This window comes from Heterocephalus glaber, unplaced genomic scaffold (assembly GCF_053883595.1).
Source record: "Heterocephalus glaber isolate CG9 unplaced genomic scaffold, H.glaber_assembly_v1.0 deba00001555, whole genome shotgun sequence".
NCBI classification, from domain to species: domain Eukaryota; kingdom Metazoa; phylum Chordata; class Mammalia; order Rodentia; family Bathyergidae; genus Heterocephalus; species Heterocephalus glaber.
In genome coordinates, this window is record NW_028258346.1 from 1,737,641 (window position 1) to 1,751,130 (window position 13,490).

Sequence of the window (13,490 nt, forward strand, 5' to 3'; positions counted from 1 at the left end):
TTCTACACCAACATTACAATCGTTTGAGAATCCAGGGGCACCACCTTACCAAGGTAAAGAATTCTGACCCTAGAGCACTGAGCCAGGAAGGAATGCATCACAGATCAGAAGGAAGGGGAAAGAGAAGAAACGAAGAAACAATCCTAGGTGTAACCTGGGCTATGGGTTTTGGATAACTTAGAATGTTATCCAAAATCTGTGTTCAGCAGTGGGGCTTTTGGAAGGTGACTGGATCGTGGGGATGCTATACTCCTCGGTGGGTTAGTCCACTGATGAAGAAGGTGGGGCCTGCTTAGAGTGGTGGGTCACTGGGGGTATGACCTGGAAGGCTATATTCTTGTCCCTGCCCCTCATCCATTTATATTCTCTCTCTCTCTGTCTCCTCTCCTCTTCTCTCCTCTTTCTCTTCTTTCTCCTCTTTCTCCTTCTGGGCTGCCATGGGTTGAACAGCTTCCTCCACCATGCCTTTCACCTTGCCATTTCTGCCTTGCAGCCAGCCAGTCATGGATTGAATCCCCTGAAACAACGATGTAAACCTTTTCTCTTTGTAAGCTGTATCAGGTATTTTCTCACAGGGATGGGAAAGTGACCAATACAATGGGAAAGGCTGTATAAACATCTCTAGCTGGCTTCCATTCCTGCTGTGCAGTTAGACACCTGAGGTCCTCTTCATCTTTGTCACTGTCCATCTGGGTATTGGTCAGTGACACTTTGTAATTTATACCCTAGGCTGGGCAGGCAGACAATAGACTGATGGACGGATTGGACATTGCCTAGGGCAGTGGTTGCAAACCTATGGCACGTGTGTTATGGTGTTTTTCCTCTAAGACAAAAGATGTTAATGTAGAGGGTTTTTTCTAAACTAAAACCTCAGTATTCAGGTTTAACTGCAGTGTTGGCACTTGGCAATAACTAAGTGGGTTTTGGGCTGCAGTTTGACACTGCCTCTAAAAGGTTCACATTACTGACCTAGGACAAGGAAGGCTAAAAGCAGGAGTCAGCTGGTCAAGGTGCAGGCTGGCTGTCAACAGAAAGGCACAGTTCTTGAAAACCAGTGGTCCAGACAGAGAAAAATATTTCAAACCACAGCTCTACATCAGACACTGGGTTGCTGAGGCTGTTTAACTGTTTTCCACTGAAGCTCAGATTTGTCTGGGAACAAAAAAGGGGGCCAGTATGCATGAGAAAGTCAGGGCTACATCTGGAACATAAGCCATGGGGCAGCTGGACATGGCAAGACCGAGGTCTGGCTGTTGTCATCCTTGCAGCCATGTGCTCAGAGTATGTTGTTAGAACTTGTTGTCAGACTACATTCAGTTCATCGCTATGTGGTACTAAAGAGACAGCCCAGGCTCTAGTATTGTCTCTGGCAGGTTTTCCTTATTAATGCACTTGTTTTCAGTTTGTAGAAAGTTCACAAACTATCCTTAATGTTTTTATTAAGCTTTAACTCTCACTTCTCCTTCACAGAAGCTCTCCGTGCTGGGCAAACTCATGTACACACTGATCTTCAACAATGGTTTCCTTTCTCTGCCTCCCCATCTTGACCTACAAAGCTCTACCCTCTCCCTCTCACCTCCTATTCCCATGCCATCTGGCTCCCATGTGCAAGAACACACACAAACACACACCACACCGCTGCCAAGAACTATGAAGGGTCTGACTTTTTGCTGTACTTAAAAACTGACAGCTTAGTCTGCCACAATTCCATGGATACAGGCAGAAGACACAAGACTCCTGGGTCAGGAACAATACAGTAATACAGGGATGTCTTACTCAGGGGAAAAGAAAAGAGCGTGAGCATCAGCATATTTGGTGATTCCCTGACCTCTGAATCCCACAGGGCAATGTGAGGAATGCCAGTTGACACTTGCTAATGCCATGGGGTTGCACGACAGAGGAGGAACCAATGCTCAGGGAACTTGAATCTTTTATGAGCAGTGAGCATGCCTGTCCCTCATTCTATTAGAAGACATTATTGCAATCTTTGGAAACTGGTCAGTATACAAACATCTTTGGGGAAAAAAAGTACCACTTACAAGACCTGCAGAAATGCAAGAGACTCTTGGACAGTTATCCCTTAACGACCACCAGAAGATAAAAATAGAGACTTCAGAGATAGACTCACTTCTGTTTGAATACTAGATCCCTTCTTGCTAGTTGTGTGACTTTGAATGTGTTTCTTCATTTCTCTGATCTACTTTTAGCATCTATAAAACAGATATGGGGGCATGCACCATAAAGTCATTGCAGCCTAAATAGTCTACATATCTGCATTGTGTTTATCAGAGCACTTGTAACTTCTAAGTGTTCTCTAAATGGCCACCATCATTATTACTAGTATCCCATTGTCCAAATTCCACAAGTCTTCAAAGACCAGCATGGTTCATCCCCTTTGTGGAAGCTCTTTCCACCTCCTCATGAGACCTTCCTTTCTCCTGCCCACCACAGGGAGCTCAGCCTACTGTCACAGCCTCCTGCTTTTCTTCAACAGTTAAGTGTGTCCCAGCTGAGGATGTCACTTCCCCTGTTGTGTATGTTTTGTTCATTTCACTGTAGATGTGCATGTGCTGTCTTCCCATCAAGATTATTCCCTTTCAGAGGGCAGGGATTCTGTCTTCTACCGCTCCATATCCCCATGGTGTGCGGCATTATACCCAGTACACACTCCAGAAACCATTGATAGGAAGATCCCCCAGCCCAGGGCAATGGAGAAACAGTCATTCTTGGTATTTGGGTCCCTCTCTGATGGGCAAAGGAAGTGTACCTGAGAAGATCAGGACACAGGCAGGCCCTTGTGTGCAGAGTGGGGGTGAGGCCTGGACTGCCACCTGGGAGCTGCCAGCTCAGCTCCTCCACTATCCACCCATCCACATGACTCATCTGCAGCACTTACAGGAGGGGCCTGTCAGAAACTCCGGGAAGACTAATTCCCTTGGCGGAGGGAGAGAAATCCTGGCCATGAAGAGGAACTCATTTGAAAAGAACCAGTTAGTTGAAAATCAAAAAAATGTAACCCCCTGGAAAGCCAACTTCTAGACAACCTCTGGCATGGAAAACAAGCCTCTCTGATTGAATGCCATGCCCCAGGGTGGCAAAACACACGCACCTTTAGCCCAGCTGTAAACAGGCACGCCAAAGACATCTCTTGTGGGCCTTTTAGTATTTAGTAACCAGCCGACAGCTGATTAAGTCCAGATGTGTGCTGCAGCCTTCTCTGGTCAGCAAAGAACAAACAGGCCTTCCCAGCACCACCCCCAGCCCAGGCTGGCCTCAAAGCCTCCACAATGGGCTGAAGCAGGACGTCACTGGGCCCTCATTCTGTTGCAGAGCAAGCGACACACCTAACCAGCGAAATTCCTGAGATAAGCTGTATTACTGCAAAAGCCTGACAAATCTTCACTTGCCTGAAAAACTCCTCTTCTTTTAAAAATCAAAGTACTAAGAATGAGTGGTAATAGATCTAGCAAACCTACTGACGAAAAACTCCCCACCTGGGGTTATGCACAGGAAGTGCTGCCAAGCTGGGTACCACTCTCCTCTCTTCTCCCCGAGGTTCAGCAAGAGGGAAGGGCAGGGAGCACCCATGGCATGGGCAGCTGAGATAGCGGGAAGGCTGGTGGGGAAAGGGAGCCTCTCCCAGACACCCCCTTGTGTGTGTGTTTATGTGTGTGTGTGTGTGTGTGTGTGTGTGTATACAACCAATCAAGAGAGACCACGCTATGATTGTTCCAACACAGAGCCATGACACTACCATGGGATAACAAGGAGAAAGTGAGACGCTATGGACTGACAAGCATGGGGGCCACATCCACACCTAATATGGAGGCTCATAGAGCTAGGCCCGGGGTCCAGTTCTAGCACTGCCACTCGTGAGCTGAGTGACCTGGGTCAAGTGTGCTTACCTCAAACTTCCTCCCCACATAAAACAGGGGGAACCTTGTTGATAGTGTCACAGGGGCGTCGACAGAACCAAGTGCATGACAAGTGCTCAGTACAGAATGTGGGACATGGTGATGGCTCAGCAAAAGAGAGTGGATTTTTAAATCTACCTCTGAAGGCTCTGCCACCAGATGGCCACCAACTAGGGTTAAAGGCAGATCCCCTCCCCAGAGACTATATGGAAGAAATTGTTCGCACTCATCACCTGGGGCAGGGAGCAGAGCTGGGATGGTGATTATTTGTAATCACACCTAGTCAAGGCCTGGACAAGCCACCATTCTCTCCATTCACATATAGACTCTACCCCGTGACAACAGCTACCATAACAAGGGTGACACCCTGAAATTCAGGAGTTCTCAGTTTTCTGTTGGAATCCCTTCACTTTTCAAAAGCCTTTCAGTGAATGCTGCTACATATTTTAAACAACAGTTTTTGAGCACTTCCTCTGGGTTTCTCAAACTTGGGTCCACAGAGGCCACTCTCATAGATGTGTAGTTTCTCTGCACCAGAAGCTTCTCCCCAAAGCATTGATTTCACTGGATGGTATTCATTTGAAACATCTCACATGAAAAAGCAAACAAAGCATGGGCTTGTGGTAGAAGAGACACAGAGACATGAGGTTGGGATGCTGATGAGAGAGGAGTCTGGACTAAGGCACCACAATGTCAGCAAGGCAGATGGCACAGATTGCTCACCCCCAGCCATGTTCCCAGCCCAGCCAGAGCTGCAGCAACACTTACGGCTACCATCACAGCCTCCCAGAGAGCGCAGATGCTGGCCTGTGACCTAGTCCCTGCCAGAAGGTCCTCAGTGGAAACTGGGGCTGAGGGAGTTCCAGGGAAGGGTTTTCTTGGGAGGAAATTCCCCCTTCTTCAGCTAGGTGACCCTTCGATGCCTTGGGGACCAGGCAGCAGCAATCATCTTCTGACTCCAAAGACAAGGGCAAGAATGAAACAAGGTGCCAAGAACCTCTGAGCAGAAAGGTGAAGGAGATCCAGTCATGGCTAATACCATCCAGCTCCGAAGTAATCAGCCCTGGAACCCCCAACTCTAGACACCCTATTCTACAACATACTAAATCCCCTAATCATGGGAGCAATTTTTGATTGGGCCTTCCGATACTTGCAGCTGAAGGTAATATTTGAAACTAACTGAGTCAGCATGAAGGCGACATTTTAAAACCTTTCTACATGTCTCAAGGTCAAGGTGAAAAGTCTTTCCTGGGTCTAGGAGACAGAAAAGTGATACACAAGGGCTGCTTTAATACTGATGGTTACTCTGATTGATCAAGTTCTTACTACGTGCCAGACTCTGAATTTCACTTTATTTAATTCTCCTAACAACCCCATGAGGCTTATTTGTGATGTTATTATCCTCAGTAGTTTACAGAGGGTAAAAATGAAGCACAGAGAGGTTAAGTAAGTTGCCTGAGATGTTCAGCCAGTCCTTAGCAAAGACAGGCTTGGCCCCCCCCTACAGTGCAACACCAGAGCCCACCCATATCTCACTAACCCCTCTACACTACCTCTCAACTCCTTACAGAATAACAAGGGCTCAGGAGGTAAAGCAGCCCCCCAAACACAAACGTAGGTAGGAAGGGTTCTTTTAAACGTGTCCCAGGGGTTTGCTCTCCAAGAGGCTGCTATACCTTTGGAGCCTCTCCTTTAAGAGTTTGAAAAAAGTGAATAAATCAATTAATTAATGGATGGTGCTTTGAAGCACACTTTGTAAGTCTACATGAGGCTTGGCAAAATGAGCTGCTTTCCCCAGTGCTGGCTGAATAAGGCTCACAGACAGGTAGTACCAGAGATCCAACTCAGGACCTTGCACTTGCTAGGCAGGCATCCCCAGTCCTGAATAAGGCTCACAGAGGAAAGAGGACTGTTGGTAGTTAGAGGCAGAGGAGAGGAAACCAATCTGCAACAGCATTTTGAGGAGGGCACTGGGTGTCCAAGTCGAAGGAGGCAGGGGGCACCTGAGACCCCCACACAGAGGTGTGGCCCACAACTGCACATAGATTCACAAGTTCTGCCAAACCAAGACCAACCTCCATGGTCTGGCAGGTGTTTTCCAGGCAGAAACCTCACTGCCACTGTCTGTGCCCTCCTCCTTCACCACGCACAACTTCTGGGCCCTTAATTTTCTTTCAGCCTGCAGGGAGCATGCCAAGAACTTCCTGTAGCTTGTGAGTCATGATCTCATGTCCCTGAGCACAGAACATCTCCCAAGGAAGCCACAGCTGTGGGGGCCCCAAACCCAGAGGGAAGCACTGCCAGAGGATACACTGGCCGAGAAGCAGCACCCAGGAAGGGCCATGCTGGAGATGTTGGGATTAAGTGTTCGGGAACATCACTGAGTGGCCAGACCTCAAAGAACTCAGAGCCACAGAAAAGCAGGCACTGACCTGGAACTGGGCAGCCTGACATTTGTTGTGAGGAGCCAGGCTTGACAGTGTTGCTGAGGAAATGGAACAGGAAACCAATGTGAGATCGTTCGAAAGCTGAAAAGCTCTAATTGCTATAGTTAAACAAAAATTCAACATCAAACCTATGAGACATTATATTTCCTATCTCTCCTTTCTATTCCCTCTGAGTTCCAATTTCTGGGAAGTGTTGATTAAAAGGAAGGAGTACTCAATGTCTCAAGTGTGGAATTAAACATAGCTGTATCTGCCAAAGGTAAACATTTATAGTCTCATTTCAATGGGAAGCTTCAAAGTCCGGCACAAAGAGACCTGAAAAGCAGCCCTGGAGAGACCACCAAAACCAAACGCAGAAATTGCAGCCTGTTAATTCTGCACACACTTTGAAGCATTCCTACCTGTTGTAATCTTATTTTTGTTGATCAACAAATATTTATTCAGCCCCTGCTGTGTGGCAGTATACAGTAATTGGGCACGTAGTTTCCAGAAGCTATCCAGAATCATTTTCTGTCTTAAAATTCTAATACATTACCTCCCTAGCTCCAGCACTGCACCTTAATATTCTCATCACTCCACTGACCCAGATGGTGGATGCAACAGACACAGTTTTGTCTGGTAACTTACATCCATTTCTAATATTATTGTTTTTCTTGCTCTGATGTATCTCTTTCATGTCTTTTATGTCTTCCTTTCTGCTTCTCATGTAAGCTAGACACACATGACTGCATGTGCATACACACACAAACATACACACATGCATGCATGCGTGCACACACGCACACAGATAAAATGCTGACAATAATTGGAAGACACTTCACCCCCGAGGGTCTTAGTTTCCACACCTAGAAAATGACAGTGTTTAAGAAGATAAGTTCTAAGGATTCCTCTGACTGTTTTTCTGGGATCTTGAGGATCTAAGATCTTCATTTTCAAATCAGGAAACCAAGCTCTAGGCAGGAGCTCTCAGGTCACGGGCGAAGTAGGGATCGGAGATATTAAAACTGTCAAATTATCAAGTCACTCTGCTCTGTGATAGAAGGATAAATTACAAGACCCACTTTAACAGTTCATCTGGATCCAGAACAAGAGGAAAACTGTTAGATTGAATTGAAGTGAAAACTATTAAATGTTTAAAAGACCAAGTTCCTTAAGTAATTATTTTGTTACTAGGTATTTCCCAAAACCGGTTGATTCTAGCCTAAAATTGGGGAGTTGCTATAATTTGGGTATTGGTGTACCCCAAAGGCTGTGTGTTGAAGGCTTGGTCCCTAGGATATTGCTCTTGAGAAGTAGTAGAACCTTAAGAGGTGGGGCGTGGTGGAAGGTCTTTAGGTCATGGGGGGAGGTCCTTAAAGGGGAGAGGGGGACCCTAGCCTTTTTCTCTCTTTTGCTTCCTGGCCATGAAGTGAGTGGTTTTGTTCTGCCACACACTCCTACCAAGGTGTGCTGCCTCACCACAGACCAAAGCAATGGGCCAATTGATCACAGACTGGAGCCTCTGAAACAAATTATCACAGATGTTTCATCACACTGAAGGAAAGCTGACTAAAACAGGAGTCTTGGGATGGCAGCAGCTAAGGAAGGTCAGGCAAGACGATGAATGGATTTTTTCCCTCTTCAAACTGGAATATGCCCCATCCTCATTAACGTCTGTCGCCTCCCCACCCCCACCTCTTCAATAGCTGGGCTGTGGGGCCCAGAATATAACTCACCTCCAACACTTGTGCGACAGGACAGAAAAAATAAAAACTGGTCATAGCCTTCTCCACTCTCTCAGATTCTTAGAGAAACACTTCTGAGAAATGAGTAAAGATACAAATGGAGAAGGGAAAATATGGCCAAGAAAGCAAAGGGAATGGAGCGCCTGGACCAAAGAGAATCACAGCTTCCTGAAGAAGGTAGCAGAAAACAAGTCGGCCAACCCAAGCTGGAGTCTGTACCTCATTCAGAGACTTCAAGAAAAACTAAAATCCTTTTACGAGGTTTTCTTGAAGTTAGAAGTGTATTGCTTTTAACTGCCACACTTTGCTAAGACCTTTGCAAACTCTTAATTCTGGTGAGCTCTAGAAGAGCACTTGTGCCTGGGGTCACCTCGTACCTGTTACTGGCTGGATTCCTAGAGAGCGCATCAGGGAAGAGACCTTAGGCTTGAAGTCAAAAAAATGATTGAAATGAATACTTTTCAGAAGTACAAATGGCCAATAAATACATGGAAAAATGTTCAACATCTCTGGCCATTAGAAAAATGCAAATTAAAACAACACTGAGATCCATCTTACTCCAGATGGCTATCAGGAAGAAGTCAAAAAATAATAAATGCTGGTGAGCCTGGGGAGTGGGGAGAGGAACCCTTCTACACTGCTGGTGGGAATGTAAAATAGTACAATATGGAGATCCCTCAAAAACTAAAACTAAAAATTCCATCTGAGGATGCACCTTGACACCATAATGTTAAGTGAAGTAAATCAGATACACAAGCTTAAATGTGGAAAAACTCAATATATAAATAGAGTACAAAATAAAAGACAATAGGAAAAAAGATAAAAAGAAAAACTATAGTAATCCAGAATAGACAATGTATCTGAAATTGTACCTTGATTTAGTATAATTGTCCTATGTATTTTGTTTTTGGGCCAGTTAGTATGTCTGTTAATCTATGTGTTAATTATCTTTATAAGAACTTATAAATAAATGAGACTGACTCTGGCAAATATATATATGAATGACTTGCCAAACAAAAACATAAATAAAATAAAAATTTCATTCAATCCAGTTATTCCTCTTCTAAGTATCTCCCCAAAAGAGTTAAAAACATCATATTATAGTGATGCATGCATACCCATGTTTATAGCAACACAATCCATAACAGCTAAATCTTGGAAGTAGCCTATATGTCAATTAACACATGAATGGATAAAGAAAATGTGGCACTTAAACACAATGAAGTACTACTCTCTCATAATGAAAAATAAACGAGTCATTTGTAGGAAAATGGATGCACCTTGAGACCCCAATTTTAAGTGAAATAAATCAGACACACAAGCTTAATCATCACATAGTTTCTCTTATATGCGAAACCAGAAATATCAATAAAGAGCGAAAGAAAAGATAGATCATAGGAAAAAGGGAATAGATCTTTTTCAGAAGAGAAGGAGTCCAAAAGATGGAGGGAAGAAGGAAGAAGGGGATGAAGAAGAGAATTAAGAAGTGTTATGTTCATGTACTAACTGCCATAACCAATATGTATTGCAAATATGTACCAAGAAAGAAATAAAAACAGAGGGCCAGGGATTTAGCTCAGTGGTTCTGCGCCTGCCTTGCAAGCGCAAGGACCCGAGTTTGATACCCAGTACAAAAAAAAAAAGAAAGAAAGAAAGAAAGACAGAAAAAAAGATGATGGTTTCAATAATAATAATTCCATGCAGTTGTTTAGCTGCTCTGCCTTCTCAATTTGAAAAGAGATGATGATTTCTAAACAGATGTAGGAAATCAGTCCTCAACCAGGTGGTCACTGAATCACTCCGAAAAGTTTTATAAAAGACCTTGTGCCCTTAAAAGGGAAAAAGTACTGACACATGCTGCAACATGGATGAGTCTCAAAAACATCTGCTGGGCCGGGGATTTAGCTCAGTGGCATTGTGCCTGCCTTGAAAGCACAAGGTCTTGAGTTCGATCCCTGGTACTGAAAAGAAAAAACTGCTAAATGAAAGAAGCTAGACCCAAATGCCACATATTGTATAATTACATTTCTATGAAAGGTTCAGAAAAGGCAAATCTGTAAAGATATTACACAGATTAATAGTTGCTGAGAACTGGGGGTAGAAATAAACAAGGATGAGGCTTATTTTGGAGATGATAGATATTATTTAAAATAAGATGTGGTGATAGTTGTACGACTAATACTAATAATCACTGAAATATACACTCGATTGGTGGATTTTATAGAATGAGAGCTATGTCTCAATAACACCTTAAGAAAATACATATTCTCTTCTTTATGCCCAAATTGACAGTGCTGCTTGGGGAAGAGAGGAATACATTCTAAAAGAATTTTCCCCAGTTAGTTCTTATATATACTTTCTCTGCCTCACTGTCACGTAAGATCCATTCCAACTCAGAATCTACCACAGAACTGTCTTTGGTTTAGTGGTGAGCACATTCAAGATTGAAAAGCACTGCAAACAATGAGAGCCATGTCCCTGCAAGGTCTTTCCTCTTATCATGCCTTCATCTTTTAGGAATCCAATATTTGATAGGAATCCTTTGTCAGAGAACATTCTTGTTTTCCTGAAACCAGATAATTGGGGGAAAACCAAATAGCTTCTTTTCAAATTAAAGTCCTTCATTTATCTGTTATAAACAACTCTAATTAGGGTTGCCTGCCTGCCTCAAAGGCTTGACCAGATGTTTATGTGTGACTGCATCCAAAAGTCCCAGGAAAACATAGCCCTCACCTCCCTTTCTGGATGGACACTGGAGAATCCAAATGTCCATTTACTGTCACTCAGAGACCTCCCCACAGTCTGTCATGTTGGAAACTGCCCTACTGATATTTCTCTCAGTAATCCCCCTTAGCACAAATATCAGATGGTTGGCATTGTGCACTGGAAAACAACCTAAGGATAAGCAACACTTCCATATTTTGATGTTGAAAATCAAATAATACAACAAGGTCTAATTTCTAATTTTTCTGATTCAGGTCTGGAGGGCAACCAGAAATTGTGTTTTAGAAATTGCTTTAGGGACCTTTTAAGTGCTGGAGCTAAAATCTGCCCTATACCCCCACACACACACACACAAAGAATATTAACCTCAGATACTTAGGTAATAGAGATGTTTTCTTCATCTAAAACAAGGGAAGCATCATTTCAATTATGTTAGAGATTTTGACTATCTCAACGCCAAAATTGTTTATAAAACATTGTTCATTTAGCATGTGCCTACCTTATTATGCAAAGTAGTTAAAGGGTTTTGTCCTGCTCTGTCACTCAAGGAGACCATCCTGCCCAGGATTCCCTCTTGCCATTCTTTGGTCCCATGGGCAACTTTATTTTGAACATTTTTTTCCTCATCGACAGTGCCTCCAAAAGAGGACTAGAGAAGGGAAAGGTTACTAAAGCTAGGTCAGTTGTCTCCATTCCTTTGGAAGTCTGAAGCCAACAGATGACAATATTTCCCTTCTTGTATGATGTTCTTCCTTGTGGCAGAGAAGTTGAACACACAAAAGGATTTGATAAAAGGTGGTAGATGAATTTTGAGCTGAGTTTGTAAAAAATCAGAAGAGAACAAAGAAGGCAGAGTAGAAGCTGGAAGCAAATCACAGCTTCTCCAAGACTTGGAACTGAGATACCAGGAAAACAACTACTTTGCAAGGAGAAAGAGAAGAACCCCCAGGATCAAGAAAGACCCAGCAAGGGCTGGGGATTTAGCTCAGTGGTGCCAGTACTTGCCATGCAAGCGCAAGGTCCTGAGTTTGATCCCTGGTACCAGAAAAAAAAAAAAAAGAGTCAACAAGAAAGCTGAAGCCCATAGACAAACAAAACAATTCAGAGACAAGAATGAAGCAGTCTGGAATGCTAACCCTGGGAGGGAGGTTTGACTCTACAAGAACAAGGTAAGCCTGGAGAGGGCCAGCAGCCCCAGTGATGAACAATGGACCAGCAACACTAGCCCCAGGAAAAACCATGATTATTGTAAGCTGCAAATACACTGTGGGGTTTTACTCTGAAAGCAACTCCTTCTGAATGCAGGTTAATGCTAGAAAAGAAATCCACTGCAGCACTTTCCAGGAGTGATATAATCAGGGGCAATTTTAAGATGGGATTTATTCTTTAACACCAAGCTACTCAAGGAGTCAGAAATCACAGAACAACCATACTTCACAGTTGCTGGGCTCACCCTATCACAGTGACTGGGTGGGAGATAGCCACAGGAGACAATCGTGGAAAGATGGAGGGCTAGTCACAGACTCCTGAGACATTTAAACAGCAGTAGCTCAGGCTGTAGAGGACACAGTGGTCTCACCCTCTGTGGTGAATGGTTTTTTGAGAGGGCTGGGCACTGGGGTCGAATCCAACAGATTCTTTGGCTCCCCCTTGCTACCTACTTCTACACAGAACTCAGTGCTCTGTGTGCTTTCTCCACCCACCAATGTGATCAATGACATGCCTCTGAGTGGACTTTGCTACATCCCTAGGTGAATGGACCGAGGGGCCTCTAGAGCAAGTGAGGCACCTCAGGAGCCGACAGTCTGCAAAGTAGTCAGGAATACCAGTGGCTTTTGGCACACAGAAGGGCACAAATAAACACTAAAAGTCTCTCGAAGTGAACACAGTCCTGAAATGGACAACACCCCATTGGCTGACCCCACCTAGCAGGAAAAGTGCAGCAGAACTCAGCATTTACACAGAAAAAAATAAACATGGAAACACAACCGGCCTCAGTTTTAATTCACTATCCTTCTCCCATATCTGGTGGATTCCAATACTACAGGCCCTAGAAACAAACTACACACTCAAACACTTGTCATGGAGGAATTTTCTGAACTCATTTCTTTTTCTGTGTTTATTTTTAGGGATGTTTATATTTTGTTTTGCTCTTTGTTGTTTCCTTTTTTCTTCTCTTTTTCTTCTTTTTCTTTTCATTTTCTAAGTTTGTTTTTTCTGTTACTTTTACATAATTTGAATTACTTTTTAAAAATTATTTAATTGATTGTCTCACTTTTTGCTCCCCTTACTTCTCATCTTCCTTTCCTTTCTTCTTAAACTTTCACTTCATTTATCCTTCTCCCACCTCACCCATTTTTTAATTATTATTACTACTTTTATTAATTTTTACCTTCTTTATTCTATTTTATTATTGTTGATTTCTTTTTTACTGTTTATGGTTGTTTGGTTGTTTTTAGTGGGTATTTATTTTATGTTAGTATCTGTATTAGTCATTATTGTTGATACTATTTTTATTTTAATATTATTTTTTCTTGTTAAGGGTGGTATAGTTGTTGCTTTTAATTGCTTTTTACTGTATGTCAATATTGGCTTTCTCTTTGTGTCATCAACATTAATATGGTTTTTTTTCTCCTCTCTCAATGGGGCTGAGGATCAAGCCCACAAAAGAAGACTGAACA